Below are 21,327 nucleotides of genomic sequence, written 5' to 3'. Positions count from 1 at the left end.
GTGGGCATTCTACCGCAACACCCATTGCTTTTTGATGCTGCCCCTGATTTACAAGGAGGTGTCAATCTGTGGCAGCTCCAAAAACCTACTCAATGCAGGGGCAGGTGTTAGAATGGCGCATAAGGAGAAATGCTTTTATTTCTCCTCGTTTTGGCTTTTCAGTGTGTGCTGCAGGGAGACCTTCCTGCACATAAACAATCATTCCCTGCAGCGCATGGACCCTTGCACTATGGTGCAAGTATGCCTGCATTGCGCTAGGCAGCTAATTTTAGTGCCAGCGCTAGAGAAAACACAGGGGTGCACCGTATTGTAGCAAATACAGCTCATCCCTGAGTTTTGAAAATGTTAGAGCGTGGCACTGTCAAACTTTGTGTTGCTCCTCTCTCTGACATTTTCTAGTAAATATTCCCCAAGGTACTCTACCTAACACCCCTTTTGTACGCATCATCAGGTGTCCATTATTTTTGTCCATTTCTCATGTTGCAGACTGCGGAAAGTCTCACACTGGTCTTGGGAAAGACATCTTCTCACCCACAGGTTAGATCGCATTATTGATGAATTGGTCTTTCAGTTAACGCTCAGGCTCCTCATGTTCTTCCGTCAAGGTCTTCTTCTCATGCTCTCTCCTCTATCGCTAGTACAGTAATGCATCTATTCTCAAATTAACTGTGCATGTGAATAACTGCAAGAAATGTCACATTAGCAGAAATGGAAAATAGCATTTATGCAGCATGGTGAAATACAGGCCTAGTCAGGACAAGTTTAAAGCATTAACTAGAATGTGCACATTTAATATGCGTTTACACATTCAAACATAAATCAATACAAGTCTCTAGTGCATTAGATTCTCATTACATGTAACATTCAGTAAAACTTTAAAATAATCATGTTTAAGTATGGCTAAGAACCATATTTAAATAAAATATGTGAAATATTATTGCAGACATTATATTACTCTTTCATCGTTTTAAGTGAAATCACATTCTGCAAATATGAGAATGTTTTTTATGTTGTTTGCTAATCAATAAATGTCATTCAGGGTATTAAAACGATAATAGATACGTCCCGCACTCCCATTTCTTCAAAGTTCATCGAGTGTTGTCATTTTGGGGTGCTATCCTGGTAAGTGCTATGTCCTGAAGCACTGTGAAAATACATGTTAAGCTTGCTGATATTGTGTATATCAATCCCGGGATGCAACCACCACATTGTTGGATGAAAAAATCATCGTAAGTCAAAAAATAATCAGCTTTAATCCAGTTTCATCATTTTCCTTATAGGTTTTATTGTCCATTTGATTGAATAGGTGAAACATGATAATTCCAATGTGCAAATGCATGTATAATGTCACAGCCTTTAATACAGCATGTCGGATTCTCGCGTTTCAAGTTTATATTTGACCCAATGCATTTCGGCCGTTCGGCCTTCGTCAGGGGTAACTCTGAAGTAAAGAAAAACATTGTATCGTGAATAGTTTCTCAAAACTTAAATACTTTCCTAATAAACTTAACGTGTGAACTTAAAAACACTCTCCAATAAATAATCCCCTGTTTTTTCTAAATAAGTCAAATCCGCTATTTGTTCAAAACCCATAACGTTAAAAAACACAACCGCATTAGAATCAAAATCATCATTTGTTGTTAAACCCTTATGTTTCTCAACACGTGCGCTACATTGTATCACAATCCTACCTTCAATGTACAACGATCAAGTTCAAACCCATTCACAATATGCTCCCGCTAACACAGATTGCAAAAAGTTATGATGTAGCTGTAACCCAACTAAGGCTTATATTCCCAATACCGCGCCTTCCATTACCACATGTTTCTCCACTGTGTGTGTTCATCGACATAAACAAAATACTTGAAAACGAAAATCAACCGTTATTACCTCTATACATTTTAACGATACTTATCCGTGAAATAACATGCTTAATTAAACGTGACAAAAAACACAAAACAGTTCAGGATGACAATCATTTTCTTCAATAAATTAATATCAATGAAAATTATAATTAAGTTCATTTAACCCTCGGGTGCTGGGTCGGTTAGGACATCGTGTACACAAAACGATAATAGATACGTCCCGCACTCCCATTTCTTCAAAGTTCATCGAGTGTAGTCATTTTGGGGTGCTATCCTGGTAAGTGCTATGTCCTGAAGCACTGTGAAAATACATGTTAAGCTTGCTGATATTGTGTATATTAGTCCCGGGATGCAACCACCACATTGTTGGACGAAAAAATCAACGTAAGTCAAAAAGTAATCAGTTTTAATCCACTTTCACCATATTCCTTATAGGTTTTATTGTCCATTTGATTGAATAGGTGAAACATGATAATTTCAATGTGCAAATGCATGTATAATGCCACAGCCTTTAATACAGCATGTCGGATTCTCACGTTTCAAGTTTATATTTGACACAATGTATTTCGGCCTTTCGGCCTTCGTCAGGGGTAACTCTGAAATAAAGAAAAACATTGTATCGTGAATAGTTTCTCAAAATTTAAATACTTTCCTAATAAACTTAACGTGTGAACTTAAAAACACTCTCCAATAAATAATCCCCCGTTTCTTATGAATAAGTAAAATCCGCTATTTGTTCAAAACCCATAACGTTAAAAAAACAACCGCATTAGAATCAAAATCATCATTTGTTGTTAAACCATTATGTTACTCAACACGTGCACTAAATTGTATCACAATCCTACCTTCAACGTACAACGATCAAGTTCAAACCCATGCACAATATGCTCCCGCGAACACGGATTGCAAAAAGTTCTGACGTAGCTGTAACCCAACTAAGGCTTATATCCCCAATACCACGCCTTCCATTACCACGTGTTTCTCCACTGTGTGTGTTCATCGACATAAACAAAATACTTGAAAACGAAAATCAACCGTTATTGCCTCTATACATTTTAACAATACTTATCCGTGAAATAACATGCTTAATTAAACGTGACAAAAAACACAAAACAGTTCAGGATGACAATCATTTTCTTCAATAAATTAATATCAATGAAAATTATAATCAAGTTCATTTAATCCTCGGGTGCTGGGTCGGTTAGGACATCGTGTACACAAAACGATAATAGATACGTCCCGCACTCCCATTTCTTCAAAGTTCATCGAGTGTAGTCATTTTGGGGTGCTATCCTGGTAAGTGCTATGTCCTGAAGCACTGTGAAAATACATGTTAAGCTTGCTGATATTGTGTATTTCAGTCCCGGGATGCAACCACCACATTGTTGGATGAAAAAATCATCGTAAGTCAAAAAATAATCAGCTTTAATCCACTTTCGTCATTTTCCTTATAGGTTTTATTGTCCATTTGATTGAATAGGTGAAACATGATAATTCCAATGTGCAAATGCATGTATAATGCCACAGCCTTTAATACAGCATGTCGGATTCTCACGTTTCAAGTTTATATTTGACCCAATGCATTTCGGCCTTTCGGCCTTCGTCAGGGGTAACTCTGAAGTAAAGAAAAACATTGTATCGTGAATAGTTTCTCAAAATTTAAATACTTTCCTAATAAACTTAACGTGTGAACTTAAAAACACTCTCCAATAAATAATCCCCCGTTTCTTATGAATAGGTAAACTCCGCTATTTGTTCAAAACCCATAACGTTAAAAAAACAACCACATTAGAATGAAAATCATCATTTGTTGTTAAACCCTTATGTTACTCAACACGTGCACTACATTGTATCACAATCCTACTTTCAACGTACAACGATCAAGTTCAAACCCATTCACAATATGCTCCCGCGAACACGGATTGCAAAAAGTTCTGACGTAGCTGTAACCCAACTAAGGCTTATATCCCCAATACCACGCCTTCCATTACCACGTGTTTCTCCACTGTGTGTGTTCATCGACATAAACAAAATACTTGAAAACGAAAATCAACCGTTATTGCCTCTATACATTTTAACGATACTTATCCGTGAAATAACATGCTTAATTAAACGTAAAAAAAAACACAAAACAGTTCAGGATGACAATCATTTTCTTCAATAAATTAATATCAATGAAAATTATAATCAAGTTCATTTAATCCTCGGGTGCTGGGTCGGTTAGGACATCGTGTACACAAAACGATAATAGATACGTCCCGCACTCCCATTTCTTCAAAGTTCATCGAGTGTACTCATTTTGGGGTGCTATCCTGGGAAGTGCTATGTCCTGAAGCACTGTGAAAATACATGTTAAGCTTGCTGATATTGTGTATATCAGTCCCGGGATGCAACCACCACATTGTTGGATGAAAAAATCATCGTAAGTCAAAAAGTAATCAGCTTTAATCCACTTTCCTCATTTTCCTTATAGGTTTTATTGTCCATTTGATTGAATAGGTGAAACATGATAATTCCAATGTGCAAATGCATGTATAATGCCACAGCCTTTAATACAGCATGTCGGATTCTCACGTTTCAAGTTTATATTTGACCCAATGCATTTCGGCCATTCGGCCTTCGTTAGGGCTAACTCTGAAGTAAAGAAAAATATTGTATCGTGAATAGTTTCTCAAAACTTAAATACTTTCCTAATAAACTTAACATGTGAACTTAAAAACACTCTCCAATAAATAATCCCCCGTTTCTTATGAATAAGTAAAATCCGCTATATGTTCAAAACCCATAACGTTAAAAAAACAACTGCATTAGAATCAAAATCATCATTTGTTGTTAAACCCTTATGTTACTCAACACGTGTGCTACATTGTATCAAAATCCTACCTTCAACGTACAACGATCAAGTTCAAACCCATTCACAATATGCTCCCGCGAACACGGATTGTAAAAAGTTCTGACGTAGCTGTAACCCAACTAAGGCTTATATCCCCAATACCACGCCTTCCATTACCACGGGACGTATCTATTATCGTTTTGTGTACACGATGTCCTAACCGACCCAGCACCTGAGGATTAAATGAACTTGATTATAATTTTCATTGATATTAATTTATTGAAGAAAATGATTGTCATCCTGAACTGTTTTGTGTTTTTTGTCACGTTTAATTAATCATGTTATTTCACGGATAAGTATCGTTAAAATGTATAGAGGCAATAACGGTTGATTTTCGTTTTCAAGTATTTTGTTTATGTCGATGAACACACACAGTGGAGAAACACGTGGTAATGGAAGGCGTGGTATTGGGGATATAAGCCTTAGTTGGGTTACAGCTACGTCAGAACTTTTTGCAATCCGTGTTCGCGGGAGCATATTGTGAATGGGTTTGAACTTGATCGCTGTACGTTAAAGGTAGGATTGTGATACAATGTAGCGCACGTGTTGAGTAACATAAGGGTTTAACAACAAATGATGATTTTGATTCTAATGCGTTTGTTTTTTTAACGTTATGGGTTTTGAACAAATAGCGGATTTTACTTATTCATAAGAAACAGGGGATCATTTATTGGAGAGTGTTTTTAAGTTCACACGTTAAGTTTATTAGGAAAGTATTTAAGTTTTGAGAAACTATTCACGATACAATGTTTTTCTTTACTTCAAAGTTACCCCTGACGAAGGCCGAACGGCCGAAATGCATTGGGTCAAATATAAACTTGAAACGTGAGAATCCGACATGCTATATTAAAGGCTGTGGCATTATACATGCATTTGCACATTGGAATTATCATGTTTCACCTATTCAATCAAATGGACAATAAAACCTATAAGGAAAATGATGAAAGTGGATTAAAACTGATTACTTTTTGACTTACGATGATTTTTTCATCCAACAATGTGGTGGTAGCATCCCGGGACTGATATACACAATATCAGCAAGCTTAACATGCATTTTCACAGTGCTACAGGACATAGCACTTACCAGTATAGCACCGCAAAATGACTACACTCGATGAACTTTAAAGAAATGGGAGTGCGCGACGTATCTATTATCGTTTTGTGTACATGATGTCCTAACCGACCCAGCACCCGAGGATTAAATGAACTTGATTATAATTTTCATTGATATTAATTTATTGAATAAAATGATTGTCATCCTGAACTGTTTTGTGTTTTTTGTCACGTTTAGTTAAGCATGTTATTTCACGGATAAGTATCGTTAAAATGTATAGAGGCAATAAAGGTTGATTTTCGTTTTCAAGTATTTTGTTTATGTCGATGAACACACACAGTGGAGAAACACGTGGTAATGGAAGGCGTGGTATTGGGGATATAAGCCTTAGTTGGGTTACAGCTACGTCAGAACTTTTTGCAAACCGTGTTAGCGGGAGCATATTGTGAATGGGTTTGAACTTGATCGTTGTACGTTGAAGGTAGGATTGTGATACAATGTAGCGCACGTGTTGAGTAACATAAGGGTTTAACAACAAATGATGATTTTGATTCTAATGCGTTGTTTTTTTTAATGTTATGGGTTTTGAACAAATAGCGGATTTTACTTATTCATAAGAAACAGGGGATCATTTATTGGAGAGTGTTTTTAAGTTCACACGTTAAGTTTATTAGGAAAGTATTTAAGTTTTGAGAAACTATTCACGATACAATGTTTTTCTTTACTTCAGAGTTACCCCTGACGAAGGCCGAACGGCCGAAATGCATTGGGTCAAATATAAACTTGAAACGTGAGAATCCGACATGCTGTATTAAAGGCTGTGGCATTATACATGCATTTGCAAATTGGAATTATCATGTTTCACCTATTCAATCAAATGGACAATAAAACCTACAAGGAAAATGATGAAAGTGGATTAAAACTGATTACTTTTTGACTTACGATGATTTTTTCATCCAACAATGTGGTGATTGCATTCCGGGACTGATATACACAATATCAGCAAGCTTAACATGCATTTTCACAGTGCTTCAGGACATAGCACTTACCAGGATAGCACCGCAAAATGACTACACTCGATGAACTTTGAAGAAATGGGAGTAAAGACGTATCTATTATCGTTTTGTGTACATGATGTCCTAACCGACCCAGCACCCGAGGATTAAATGAACTTGATTATAATTTTCATTGATATTAATTTATTGAAGAAAATGATTGTCATCCTGAACTGTTTTGTGTTTTTTGTCACGTTTAATTAAGCATGTTATTTCACGGATAAGTATCGTTAAAATGTATAGAGGCAATAAAGGTTGATTTTCCTTTTCAAGTATTTTGTTTATGTCGATGAACACACACAGTGGAGAAACACGTGGTAATGGAAGGCGTGGTATTGGGGATATAAGCCTTAGTTGGGTTACAGCTACGTCAGAACTTTTTGCAATCCGTGTTAGCGGGAGCATATTGTGAATGGGTTTGAACTTGATCGTTATACGTTGAAGGTAGGATTGTGATACAATGTAGCGCACGTGTTGAGTAACATAAGGGTTTAACAACAAATGATGATTTAGATTCTAATGCGGTTGTTTTTTTAACGTTATGGGTTTTGAACAAAAAGCGGATTTTACTTATTCATAAGAAACAGGGGATTATTTATTGGAGAGTGTTTTTAAGTTCACACGTTAAGTTTATTAGGAAAGTATTTAAGTTTTGAGAAACTATTCACGATACAATGTTTTTCTTTACTTCAGAGTTACCCCTGACGAAGGCCGAACGGCCGAAAATGGATTGGGTCAAACATAAACTTGAAACGTGAGAATCCGACATGCTGTGTTAAAGGCTGTGGCATTATACATGCATTTTGCACATTGGAATTATCATGTTTCACCTATTCAATCAAATGGACAATAAAACCTATAAGGAAAATGATGAAAGTGGATTAAAACTGATTACTTTTTGACTTACTATGATTTTTTCATCCAACAATGTGGTGGTTGCATCCCGGGACTGATATACACAATATCAGCAAGCTTAACATGTATTCAGTGTATTAAAGCATACTTTATTAAAGACAAATTTCATCTATATAGTAAGTACATTCTCTACTAAGTAAGGATGGTTTATTAATTTCTCATTTGATTCAATTGAAACACATAGTATAAGTTCACTAGTCCTACAATAAATGCACTCTAAAAATAATTTCAAGTGCAACACTTAAATTAATCATAAAACCACACTAGAAACAAATGCTAAGTGCACGTTTATGTCATACATCTGTTAAGTATTAGTGATGTATGAGTGACGTATAAAGGGTGGGCACTTTTGCTCTGCATCAGTGCCTTCTCCTTCTCAAACAGCTCCTGTTTTGTTGTACAGTTCAACTGCTCTTCGTGCTGTACCCATTACCTGTTTTGCAACCTATGTACTGCTACACCTGTTGAATACCTTTTTTATGAAGCAGATCTTCTCTGCTGCTTCCTGTGCAGTAAATGTTTTGTTTCAAAGTAGTTTTTTTTTAATAGCTGCTGCCCATATAATGCCTTATTTATGGTAGGAGAGATTGGACTACAGCTGCCCATGTTTTATGCGTGAGGGAAGCTTTGCCGATTTTATGCCATTGAAGCTTGGACTGCTGCTCCATGTTCTGTGCTATTTCGTTGTGAAAATGTTCACTGCTGCTGCCCTTGCATAAATCCCTACTGTTTGTGAGTGAAGCTTGCACTGCTGGTGTGGTAAATCCTTTCCATGTGTAAGTGAATAATGCAGTCCTGCCTTGGCTATATCTATTTTCGTTAGATATGAAGCTTGCCTTATTGCACATGTATGGTACCTGTTGTTTTGCAATTGAAATTGTATTGCTGCTGTTTGTAGGATACCTGATCTATATCGCAGTCCTTGTCTCCTGTGACAAGTTTTGAAGTACTTTAGGTGCCCTGGCCACCAATATGATTTTCAACTGGACCCCAAGGATTAGGCTTGAAGGGGCAAAGGACTTGATATGGTTACAAAGAAAAACAAATAGAAGAAGAAGGGAGGGTGGCAAAGAGATTGGATTACAACAAGGAATCGTAGGAACAGAAAGAATAAAAGGGAGAGAAAATTGAGATAAAAGAGAAAGGAATGCAGTAAAGTAAATAGGGATATAAGATGAAATGGAAGTCAAATAGCTAGCAGTAGAAAGTAACAGAAAGTTGTATCAAAACATTAAATGCAATTTTAAAGTATTGTAGATTTGTCCTTTTTGAAGGGTCACCCCAAAGTTTTACCTACGTTTTTCTGCACTCATGTTCGGTGGCCCTAGGACTCTGTGAACTTTACCCCTGCCAACCAAAGGTAAAGTGCGTGCAGTCTCCCTTCTAAACATAGGTAAATTTGCATACACCTAATTGTCATTTTTAATCTACTTTCTAGGCCATAGTTAATGGTACTACATGCATTCAATGCACAAGTGAGCTGCAGCATTACTTGTACCCCCACTACAATAGCACTGTAAAATATGTATCAGACCTGCAACTGCAGCCTGTAGTGCAGTTTAAAACATAGAAATGGGAATATGCCTACCACGTTTTTGTGCAGGTAGATGTTCCTTAATGCACAAAACAACCCTGCATGCAACACAAGGACCATTGCACCATGGACCCAGGGTGCATGTGTTGGCGCTAAGCTACCAAAGGAGTGCCAGTGCAAAGGAAATTACAGGAATGCTCTGTATTGCCTTAAATACAGACATTCCTGCAGTTTCCCTGTCAAGCAGTGCAGCACAGCAAGGTGATTTTGCTGACCTGCACTGTATCACAAGCTCATAAATGAACTCCTAAGTGTCTCCCGTGAGGTCCTGGGAGGCTTTAGAAGTGTACTCCTGTGGTGGTTTGGGACGTAAAGGACTAACGTCAGCAGGTATAAATTTTGACCAGGACAAATTTGGTTGGTGTATCTGACCTGTGCTCCCCCCGGCCTAGCGTCAAATTGCATCTAGGTGCTGTTCTACTGTTATATTCCCTTGCCGAATAATGTTGTTATAGTTTACTGCTTCCTTAACATATTTTGTTATCTATATAGTATGCCTATGTGCCTGTGTCCCTGCTTTCCCCTTTTTCCCCCCAGCTCCTTTCCTTCCTTGGTACTGCCCTTCAGTTGACCCTGAGGCTGCCTTAGAATGTTGGCACAGCTCCAGGAGGAGCAAGAGAGAGAATGTTGATTTTGTAATTATCTGAAGCTGTATGTTGGTGGAACTGTGGAGACTGTGAATAAACACTTAAACTTACCTGCATCTGGAGATTCCTTCTTCAGAACACTGGTGACGACTGGTCTGCATAAGGGATCAGGACAGATCTCCTTCCCTTCTGGATGCATCCACCACGTCAGTTTTGTCTTCATTTCCTTGGATTAAGCTTGTGGCCCACAAGGTTAAGGTACTCTCTCCTGTACTGCTCCACTATTCCCCTGGAGTCTCCCATCCTGGTAGCTCTTTCATGTTTTGTGGTGAAATTCTTATGGAAGATACAACACATCCCAAGACTTTCAGAGTGTTCCTATAAGAGTTTAGAGGACCCTCAGCACATCAAGGGGCTACTCCTCTTCACCGGTCCGTCTGTTTTTGCCTCAGTACATCCGTTCCCTAGGGAGATGCCTCCTCTGCCTCTGCCTTTGTTGTCACCAGGCCTCCTGAGCCACATCTGGAGCTCTGCTGCAGGTGTCCCCGCTGTTGCCATTCACCTCGGCATCCCCAGCGGTCCTGCCACCACTGCTATTCTGGTTGCTGCAGCCTGGTGCGCACGCTCATCGTGCATTTCCGTTCAGCCCACGGATGCTCCCAGATTAGGAGGCGTTCCCTCCCAGCGGTCGGCATCCCTGTTTGAGGCGTTCCTGCAAGCCTGCTGAAATGCCTTTGCTTACTGCCATAGTTTTGCCACCTCCTGGCAGTGTGAAGGAACTGCTCATATCGCCACATTTCTTCGCTTTACTTTGAAAGTGACACACACACCCTTCAGCGTGTCATGAGCATTTGCAGTGATACACACACTATGGGCTAATCCTCTTTCAAGGTCTCCTTTATTGGGAAAGAGTGCAGCCATTAGTTTGGTACCACTCACACCTGGGTAACGGAAAGGGAACATCTTATATAATTGGATCCTGGTGTGTAACTTTTACACGGTGATGCGCACACCATTGCGCGTGTCACAATTCTTCACAATGATATGCACACTTCTGTTCTATTATTTTGACTCCTAGCGTGCAAACATTTCATGGGGACACGCACACCAGTACCAAGAATCATTTTACCATCTGTGTCATTGGGTTATACCCAGCTTTATACCTTCCATATTATTTTAGCAATGTTTCACTGCTTATGCTAATTTGTTATTATCCACCATCTAAGAAGTTTTCTCTGTGCTGCCCCTCTTCTTTATCTGCCTTTTTCAGTACACTTCTCTTTTCACTCTTTTTTACATTCTCTTTTCCTCTTCCTTTTCTTCGTTCCTGTATTTCTTGTTATCAACATGGCTGCTATAATGGCTCAACAATCACCGTTCCTAAATTAATTTGAGGAGCCTGGCAACCCCTGGCAAGAGTGGGTGACATTTTTTAAATCTTATTTAATAGCTATTGTGGGGAGGTGTGGGGGGGGTTTAGCCCTACAAGGAAACAACATATTTTGCTCCACAACCTGGGTACCCATGGCAGAAAATTATTTGACACCTCACCAGACCCTGTACAAGGTCACAATGCTAATGATGATGAGGATGATATATATGAGATCTCACTACTTAAATTAAAAATACACTTTGGAGGCAAGGTTAACATTGTCCTGGAACGCCACAAGTTTTTCAGCAGGGTCCACAGAAAACAAGAAAGTATTACCACTTACTTAGCTGTTTTAAGGGGGTTAGTGAACTCTGTGAATTCGGGGAACTCAAAGACTCCCTTATAAAAGACCAGCTTGTAAGGTGCACCAACAATTCCAAAATACAAGACAAACTGTTACAAAGACAACCTAATCTTCACGACGCTATCGAATTGGCCAAATCCATTGAACATACCGGTATGTGCATTAAAAAAATTAGATCCCCTGTCAATACTGACTCTGAGCAGGTATCAGAAATTGGCAGCCTTTCGGTTGATGATACTGTATGCAAAGTAAAACTGGAAAAGAATGCCGGCCACGTTCGCGATACAGAAGCCAGCAAGCTCAAGTGTTACCGCTGTGGTAGTAGTAACCATTTGGCCAGCCACCCTAATTGTCAAGCTAGGACCTCTACTTGCAGAAAGTGTAACAAAAAATGGCACTTAGCCAGAGTTCGTCAGAGTCCCTCTAGAAAATGAAAGAATGTTAATTATGCCACAGATGCAAGATTCCAATATGTTAAACTTATTTTCCAAGTATAGGAGTCTAATGATGTGAACCAAGTTAAGTACCCTCAGGGGTATATTCTCAAGGAGCTATCGCCGAGTTAACGGCACTTTATCCCAGCCAAACTCGCGATAAAGTTACCGCCCCATTCACAAGCCCATATAACCAGTTTTCCGGCGATAGCATCCTCACAAAACATCGCCACAGATGACACTGGCAACTATCGCTAATGAGATGCAGAGTAGGTGTTGCCGTGCAGAAAGCCGCGACAACACCACGCCACAACATTCTCAACGACCAGCCAGATTGGCGATAAGATCACAAAACATAAGGCTCATTAGCAGCAGGAAATTAACACCTGCTCTGACCTGGTGCAAAGTCTGACAACAACCTGCACCAGACAAAGGAGCACAGCCGATAGCCAAACATGAAGAACAACAGATGCCCCCGGGCAACTGAACATGCAGCCCAGAGCCCCAATAGGGCAAAAACACCCACTGCCACCACCCCCAGGACCCCCATCAGACCCCCCCCCTGCCCCCCGCCCGGACCAACACTGAGGCAGCGCTGACAAAGACATCGACCTGCTGAAAACACACCAACCTCACAGACCCAACACCAGGAAATGTCATTGCCCACCACAGGCTCAAAAGGACAACCATCCTACGCATCCTGACCACCATTGCCCACAGGCCAACTGTACCAACACAGCGGACAACCAACATCCCTCCGCAGACAAAGCTGCTGGCTGTGCTGCACCTGTTGGTCTCTGGGACCTGCCAACCAACAACCGTCAGAGTCGGAGGAGTCTCACAGCCAGCCCAATCCAAGCCCCCCACAACTGTCTTGGATGCCATCATCAGCTTGGTACCACACTACCTATCCTTCACCCACACTGTGCAGGAACAGCTGGAGACCAAGCAAGGTGTCAACGCCATAGCTGGCTTCCCTCATGTGTAAGGGGGCAATTGAATGCACACATGTCCTACTTGTGCCCCCTGGTGACACTGCACACAATATCTGCTACCGAAAGCACACTGTGCAGGCAATAGTGGACCACCTGGGAATCTCCACCAACGTCGTCGCCAACCACCCATTCCTACTGCATGAATCCTACATCTTCCGACAGTCCATCATCACCCGAAGCTTCCTGGCTGGAACCTACGGAAATGCACTGCTCGTTGGCAAGTACCAAATGAACACACCACACACCTCAACTCCACAATCATGCAACTCACTGAGAATGGACACGTCACAAACTCACATACAACATGCCAAACAAGATGCCCACCCACCAGACACAACAGCACAACTTACTCTGGCAACCTGGGCCAGCCATGCACATAAGCCATCAACTGCATGGCACCTCAACCACACGATAGCAGATTGTGGGAAGAGGTAGGGACCAGGCATGTGCGAAGGAGGCAAGTGACCGATGAATGAGAATGTACACAATGCCAAGTATGGCGTGGAAGCATTGGCCAGACTGCAGTATGCAGACCACACACATATCCATGTCGACATACACCGCCGGTGTATGGAGTGCAGTGGACAGTGGACGCAACCATGTCAGCCCAGCCAGTGGGGAAGATCCCGGAAATCTAGCTTGTTACGTCCCCCCCTGTAAGCGTGAGCGGAGTGGACTGGCCCGGCGTATGCCAGGCCGCTGTAGGGGCGTGAATAAAAAGCACATAGCTCTGGGCGTGTTCCTCTTCTGGAATGCCCAACGTCTCTTCCAGGGCGGCACCCCTCACACCGCCAGGAGGCCGTCGTCGTCGCCGTGAGCGGCGTTGCCTGCGTTCCTGTGTGCCTGCTGCACCCCGGGCCGCAGATCCCCGTACCAGTCCTGCCAGGCCCTGCGCAGCCACGCCTCAATGCACACCTGCCGACACTGGCGTGTGTCGAAGAGGGCCCACCACGTGCCGGTGCAAGCTCCAAGCCCGAGTGCCGCAAACATGGCAGCCTCCTCGGACCATCACGGCCTCCGGGACACAGGCCCGCAGTACTCCCTTCTCGTTGACGTACTCCACCTGCATGTACAGCGGACAAGTAGGTCACACATTTGGAACTGAGTCTTGATTACACTATGGCAGAGAACATCAATTATGGATGATTTTATCTCACTATACTCCCTTCCATGTGGTGACACCAAGTCTGTGCCTGGCATCCCAACCACACGTGTCTGTGGGCCCTTGATGACTATGCCTTCGGCCTACACTGCGGTCCAGCAGGCCTCACGCCAATCCAATCCAGTCCATACCAGGCAGGACACGTCATCGTCGCTGTCTGAACACCCCCTCGGCTCTGGTAATTTTGCCTCCGTCAACCACAAGTCACCACCAAATGCCATGTCAACGTTGTGTGTTAGAGTTCCAGGAGGAGTTCGCTGAACCGCGCTTAGCCTGTGCTGACCGCTGCCTCGGGCCTACACTGCGGTCGGGTCGGTCACACATTTCAAACTCAGTCTTGATTATGTATTGCTGACTTGATGTCACTAAGTCTGTTCCCCGAGACCCATGGACACTTTCTAGCTGAACTTTGGTGGCGACTGAGTCCATGGACTTGGGGTTGTCATCACCATCATGTCGGTGATACTGACTTTGTGGCAAAAACGATCCGTGGCATTTCACTCCTCCATTTGCAGCTTCCTGACAGCTTCCACCCTCTGCATCATGCCCTGGAGGACACCTTCCATTGTCCCCCACAACCCTCCGCCACATTCACCTCAGACATCGATGAGGACCCGCTCAGCTCGCGTGGCCCATCTCACTGCACCGCAAGTCACTGTCCCGTGGCGGGGTGCCTGTGCCGGCTACAGTGCATCCGGGGCCACTCACTCTGTGCAGCTCAAGTCAGGGACCCTGTCTTCTGAGATATTGGATGGCCTCTGAGACGATGGCCTTGGGATCATCAACACCATGTGTCTGTGGCCCTGCGCTGTCCCCTGCCTCCGGCCTCAACTGCGTTACACCAGGGCTCACACATCAAATCGAGTCCTGAGCGGCCCGGACGACGCATCACCGCAGGAGGCACACGCCACCAACGCCAGGTCTACCTCCAACCGCCAACTGCAAGAGTCAAAACAGTCATACTGGCAGACTAACTGAGTTGCTCACACCTGTGGTGGATGCCATCATCTGCCTGATACCCTGCTTGGCACTCCAGGTGCCGCAAACTCAGTGCACTGCAACTCACGAACACTTCTGTTTGCATATTGGGTGACCTCTGTACTTGTTCGGGCTACCTCCATGATGCTCCACTGCTGTCTCTGTTATGCTGGTGTTTTCTGTTTTTGTTTTACTGCTTTTCACTGTTCAAGTTTTTGCCAGCACCAACAACTCGTTGCGGGCTGGCTTACACTCACCATACACACATCCAGCACAGGCGTCACTGTACATGTGGCTCTGCAAATAAAGGGGCCGGGCGCTGGTGCCCGTGGCCAGTTCCACGAACAATCTGCGTGTGTCCTTGTGTTCATAATGTATGCATGAGGGCCCGCGCCCGACAACATTACATTGTGTTGTGTACAGCGGATGCCAACATGTCACCGCAGGCAGCGTGTTAGACCTTGGACATGTAGCTTTATCGTCACCCACTCAATACATTAGAGGAGTGTACTGGGCCGTCATACACTGGTCCAGCGTGGGTGTGTGAATGATAATTGCGTGCCTCTCGGCGTGGTTCAGTACTGTAAATGTGCACATGCATGTGTTTCTGTCGCAGTGGGGGTCTCCTTGGTGTGGTGTAGGTGCTCCCTGAGGGGAATTAGACAACCACGCATGTGGTCTAGTTCATGTTCCATGGGTTTAGGCCCCACCCACAGCTGTTCGGTCACCTCCTTTTGTCATTCTGACACCTGGCATTGGAATGCGATGTGTGCCTCGGTGACGTGTTGGGAGTCAGCCGTGGTGGCGGGTGCCTCCTGCTGTGTGGTCTGTGGTCTGTGCAGGGGCTGGGGTCTCCTCTGTGTGGCTTGGCTGCCCTGCTCCTGGGGGTGGGTTACCTAAGAAATCCAAGGGCTGTTGTAGGGCGTCGGTGCCGATGGTGGGGTGGTCCTCTCCAGCATCACTGATGGGTAGTCTGGTCTGCTCTGCTGGAGGTGTTGTTTGTCCCTCTGCAATGCGAAGGGGAGATGCATGTTAACATTGTGTTGACATGTATGTTGGCGCATTGTCCTTGTTTACATGCAGACTGTATGACTATGTACATTGTGACTGTTTGGGAGGTGCGGGATTTTGATGCGGGACAGTGGACATTTGGACTACATGACGGATGTGGGTTTTTACGCGTACATTTCCTTCTCACCGTTTCCTGCTCTGTTAGATGTGGTTGGCCTGTTTCAGTGTATGAGCGCAGCCAGTTTGGTCCTCTGTTCTGCAGTGTCGGTGTTGCACTTTGTGCCACATTGTCGTCAAAGTGGATTTGCTGTTATTGCTATGTGTGTGTGCTGCTGTGTGCCACGGGGAGGAGGGACATGTTCCAGGGACATTGTGGGTGTGCCAGTGTGCTACACAATGTTGTGCATGTGTGCCATTGTGCCCATCTCCCCAGTCTCCCCAGTCCCTGGTCTTTACTCACCCTGTTGATGTTGTGTCAGGTCCTCTCGGGCTGTGTCCTGACTCCCACCTCCTTGCAGCGTCTCCACACTGATGTCTGTGGCCTCAGTTTCCTCCAGCTCCTCTTGTGGCGCAGGAATCCCACCTCATGTTGCCATTGCTGCCTTCCTGTTGGCAGCGGGTTTGTGCTTGGTTTGGGTTTTCACATCATGCCTGCGCCTCTTGTCCTCCTCCATTGACCTCCTCGACACTCCGACTGCATTCACGGTGGTATAATTGTGTGTCAGTTGAAGGTAGTGTTCTGTCACCTCCGTGATGCTGATCTGCTTTTCCTGCGGACTGCATCCCGTCTTCCTCTCACTCTTCTCCTTGGCCTTCCCCAACCCCGTTGTTCCTTGCCGGTGGCTTGTGGGGCTTTTGGGGTTCACGTTGGCCTCTGCACTCGGTCCGGGTGCATCCATGGTGCTACGCAGTTGCTTTTTATCTCCCTTTTATTTCCATGGCTTTTATAGTGTATTTTCCCACATGACGCGTGGGAATTGCAGGCCTGTGGCTGGTTTTCGTTGGTTTTAGTGTCGCGATTGGTATCATCACAACTTTTTGGGCGTTGGTGTTTAGCGTTTTTGCGGCATCGTGTTGACTTTATCACGGACATTTGAAGCGTTAACGTGGGCCTATCGCATGGTGCCGCAGTGTTGGGAATACCACGTTGACAAGGTGTTTTTTTCCCGCAATAGACTGCGATGTGAGTAATTGCATTAAGCTACTTTTGTGGTAGTTATCACACGTTGTTGAGAATATCTCCCTCAATGTGAAATTAGTCTGGATGGCAAACTAGTTAAAATGTACTCTGATTCATTCTGACATTTCCCCTAGTAGTTATATCAAGGATTCTATTCCTTTAAGAGGCATGGTCAAAACCTGTATCACATTCAAGGACCGATCCACCCAGTGTAAGGTCTATGTAGATGAAGAAGGGTCAAACCTCCTTGGCTGGCAGCATCAGAATGAGTTGGGAATTAAACTTGACCCAAATAACCCAAAACAGGTGCTCACCATAGACCACTCCATTGCAGGCGAAGAGATTTACAATAAATTTCCTGAAGTGTTCACGCTCAAATTAGGCCTTCTAAAAAACTTCCAGCACAGGATAAACCTAAAACCCAATTCCAGACCTGTAGCGCACAAAATAAGACCCATACCACGCCTCTTGTGGGACCCTCTCAAACAAGAGTTATCCAGATTGCAAAATTTAGGCATCATCCAACCCACTGATTGCTCTGAATGGGTCGCCCCGGTTGTTATTGCGAAGAAAGCTCATGGCAAAAACATTAGACTATGCATATTAGAGATCTTAATGACACTATCCTCATTGAGAGATACCCATTGCCTTGCATTCACGAGATCTTGAGCACCATGGGTCAGGTAACGTGCTTCAGTGTCCTGACCTTTCGATGGCGTACCACCAGGTGGAATTACACCCTGACTCCAGGGAGCTGACTGCCTTCACTACACCCCTGGGATCATTCATGTTCCGTAGAATGCCTTTCGGGATAGCCCCGGCGGATGCAGTATTTAAAAAAAAGTATGCAGCACGTTTTAAACAGCATACCGAAGACATTATGCTTCCAAGACAATGTTTTAATATGTGGTGCCTCCACTGATGAGCACAATGCCTCCCTAAAACAAGTTGTTTCGAAATTCAAAGAGGCGGGCCTGACAATAAAAGAAAAAAATGCAAAGTTGGGGTGGGAGTATTGGATTATCTTGATCACACCATCTCTAAAGACGGCTTCAAACCCAAGATGAGCCTACTTGATGCAGTAGACAAAGCTCCTGTGCCAACCTCGAAATAGTAACTCCTGTCCTTCTTTGGTCTCACAGAATACATGGCGAATTATGTGAAGAACTTTACCAACTTAACTAATAATATCAGGGAAGTTATAAAAAACCACGCACCAAACAATTGGCAAGATAAGCACCAATTGTCTTTTGAGAAAGTCAAGAGTGCCATTCTTTGTGCGCCTTACTTATGCAATTTCGACCCATTCAGAAAACCTATCCTCACCACAGATGCCAGCAACAAGGGACTCAGTGCTACCCTGTCTCAAGTGATTGGTGGTAAAGAAAGCATTGTAGCCATTGCCTCACGCACTCTTAGTAACTCAGAAAAAAATTAGTAAGTGGTGGAGAAAGAAGCACTAGCGTGCTTCTGGGCGATCAAGCACTTTAAGTTATAGCCATGGGGGATCAAATTTACTGTGCGTACTGACCACAAGCCTCTCGTTTTCATGTTCAATCCCAAGGGTACCCTCAATAGCATGCCCAGGGTGGCCAGATGGGTATTGGGGTTTGAAGGTTTTTGCTTCAAACTAGAGTATGTTGTTGGTGATCTCAATTCAGCTGTGGACTTCCTTTCCAGAGCACCTTTAGTCATTGAGGAGTATTACGAAACTCATGAATACTCCATTATGGAAATCCACTCTTAAACCATTAGCTCTACAGAATGGGCTAAAAGCTTGTCTCAAGATACGATCCTGGCTCAACTCAAAACTTACAAGGTTGTCCCAAAGCACGAAACGAAGTCAGTCAGGAAATAAGTCCATTTTGGGAAGTCCGACATGAAATCGACCTACAGCATGACCACATTTGGAGGAGCAGCAAAATAATACCTCTGGCAGGGTTGAGAGACAAATCATGGATCTTGTTCATGAGGGTCATCTAGGAAGCCGTTTGACCAAATCTAGACTCAGGGAGCATATTTGGTTTCCTAACATGGACTAATTGATAGAAGCTAGAGTGAAGAACTGCTACTTGTGTGCCAATAGCGATAAATCTAAACACACCCAGAAGGCTCCGTTATCTCCAGTTTCCATCCCTGACAAACCATGGGATAAACTAGCTTTAGATATTATTGACCCAATCAACAGAAAGGGTGTCACTAAAAGATTTGCCTTTCTACTAACCGATTATCTCTCCCACTGGGTGGTTGTTAGGATGGTAAACCAAACCACTATTGAGACTCTTATTAATTTCCTACGGGACACGTTTGACTCGAAGGCATAACATCAAGCATTGTTACCGACAATGGAGTGCAGTTCGCTTCTTTGGCTATGACAACCTTCTTATCCAAATTAGCCATTACTCATCTCAAAACTGCCCTTTACTGTCCTTGGGCCAACAGCCTAGTTGAAAGAGTGAACAGGATGATCAAAGAGTACACCCAACTTGCTTGCATCAACCACTTACCAGTAGAACGGGCTCTACAGGACATGTTGTGGGCATACCATACGACACCCAACCAAGTCACAGGCATCTCCCCATTCTTGTCTCTCAAAGGATGGAAACCCACCTACAAATTCTTCCCTAACTGAATTGGTGGGGGGGGAGTGGTGGAGCATGACGTTAGAGCGGCAAGAGTCATGATTACTTAGCATCAAGCCAGGTAGAAGCGTTACTATGATTGCAAGCATGGGGCCAAATCTCTGAAATGGGCCATAGGAGACTGGGTATCCATAAGACCCACACACCGTAGGGAAAATGAATCCAAGTTCTATGATCCCAAGAAGATCATGAAAATCAAATATAATACGGTGACACTTGAGAATGGTCAAAACTGGAGCATGGACAGACTACTGAGTTCTCTGTGTCCCAACGACGACCCATCTGGAAGCTCCTCCCCTACGAGTGTTCCACAAGATTCCCCGATCAACCAACGAGGTGCAACTAAGAGACTGGTTGTAACACCTACATGGCACGAAGACTTTGTTATAAAACTAACCTAGTATTTTCTTCCTCAAGTTTTTGGGGGAGGAATATGTGTTATATTTCTTTGCCGACTAATGTTTTTCTACATTACTGCTTCCTTAATATATTTTGTTATATATATATTACGCCTATTTGCCTGTGTCCCTGCTTTCCCTATTCCCCCCTACTTCCTTTCCTTCCTTGGTACTGCCCTCTAGTTGACCGTAAGGCTGCCTTTGAATATTGGCACAGCCTCAGGAGGAGCGAGGGAGAGAACGTTGAGTTTGTAGTTACCTGAAGCTATATGTTGGTGGAACTGTGGAGACCATGAATAAACACTCCTACTTACCTGCGTCTGGAGGTTCCTTCTTCATAAGATCTACCTCATCCATTGACTATTATTAGTGCTTTACACTTCTTGGTGCTATTTTTACTTAAACCTTTAAAAATTCATAACTTTGGTTCTTCTTATTGGAGTTTAGTCATTTTTGTGTCATTTTATTTATTAAATTTTACTGTATTTCTCTACTTCATTTTGGAATTTATATTGTATTGCATTTTGACTTTAGTACTGTTTTAGTACTGCATGACTACTTCACACATTGCCTCTAAGCTAAGCCTGATTGCTTTGCGCCAAGCTACCAGAAACTTAAGCACAGGTGTATTAGGTGACTTTTGTGGTTCACCCTGACAAGGATTCTGATTATTATTTGATGTAGGTTCTCACCCTCCTCAACTAATACCCCAGTCTCTTACACAAAGCAGAAAGAAACGAGAGAAGAAATGAAAAGGAGTGAAGAAGAAAGCATAAAGAGAGAAATATAAAGGGGTTAATGATAAAGATCAATATGAAACAAATGATA

The sequence above is a fragment of the Triturus cristatus genome, chromosome 2_1, assembly GCF_964204655.1.
Source record: "Triturus cristatus chromosome 2_1, aTriCri1.1, whole genome shotgun sequence".
Lineage (NCBI taxonomy): Eukaryota > Metazoa > Chordata > Amphibia > Caudata > Salamandridae > Triturus > Triturus cristatus.
This window is presented reverse-complemented; position numbering follows the sequence as displayed.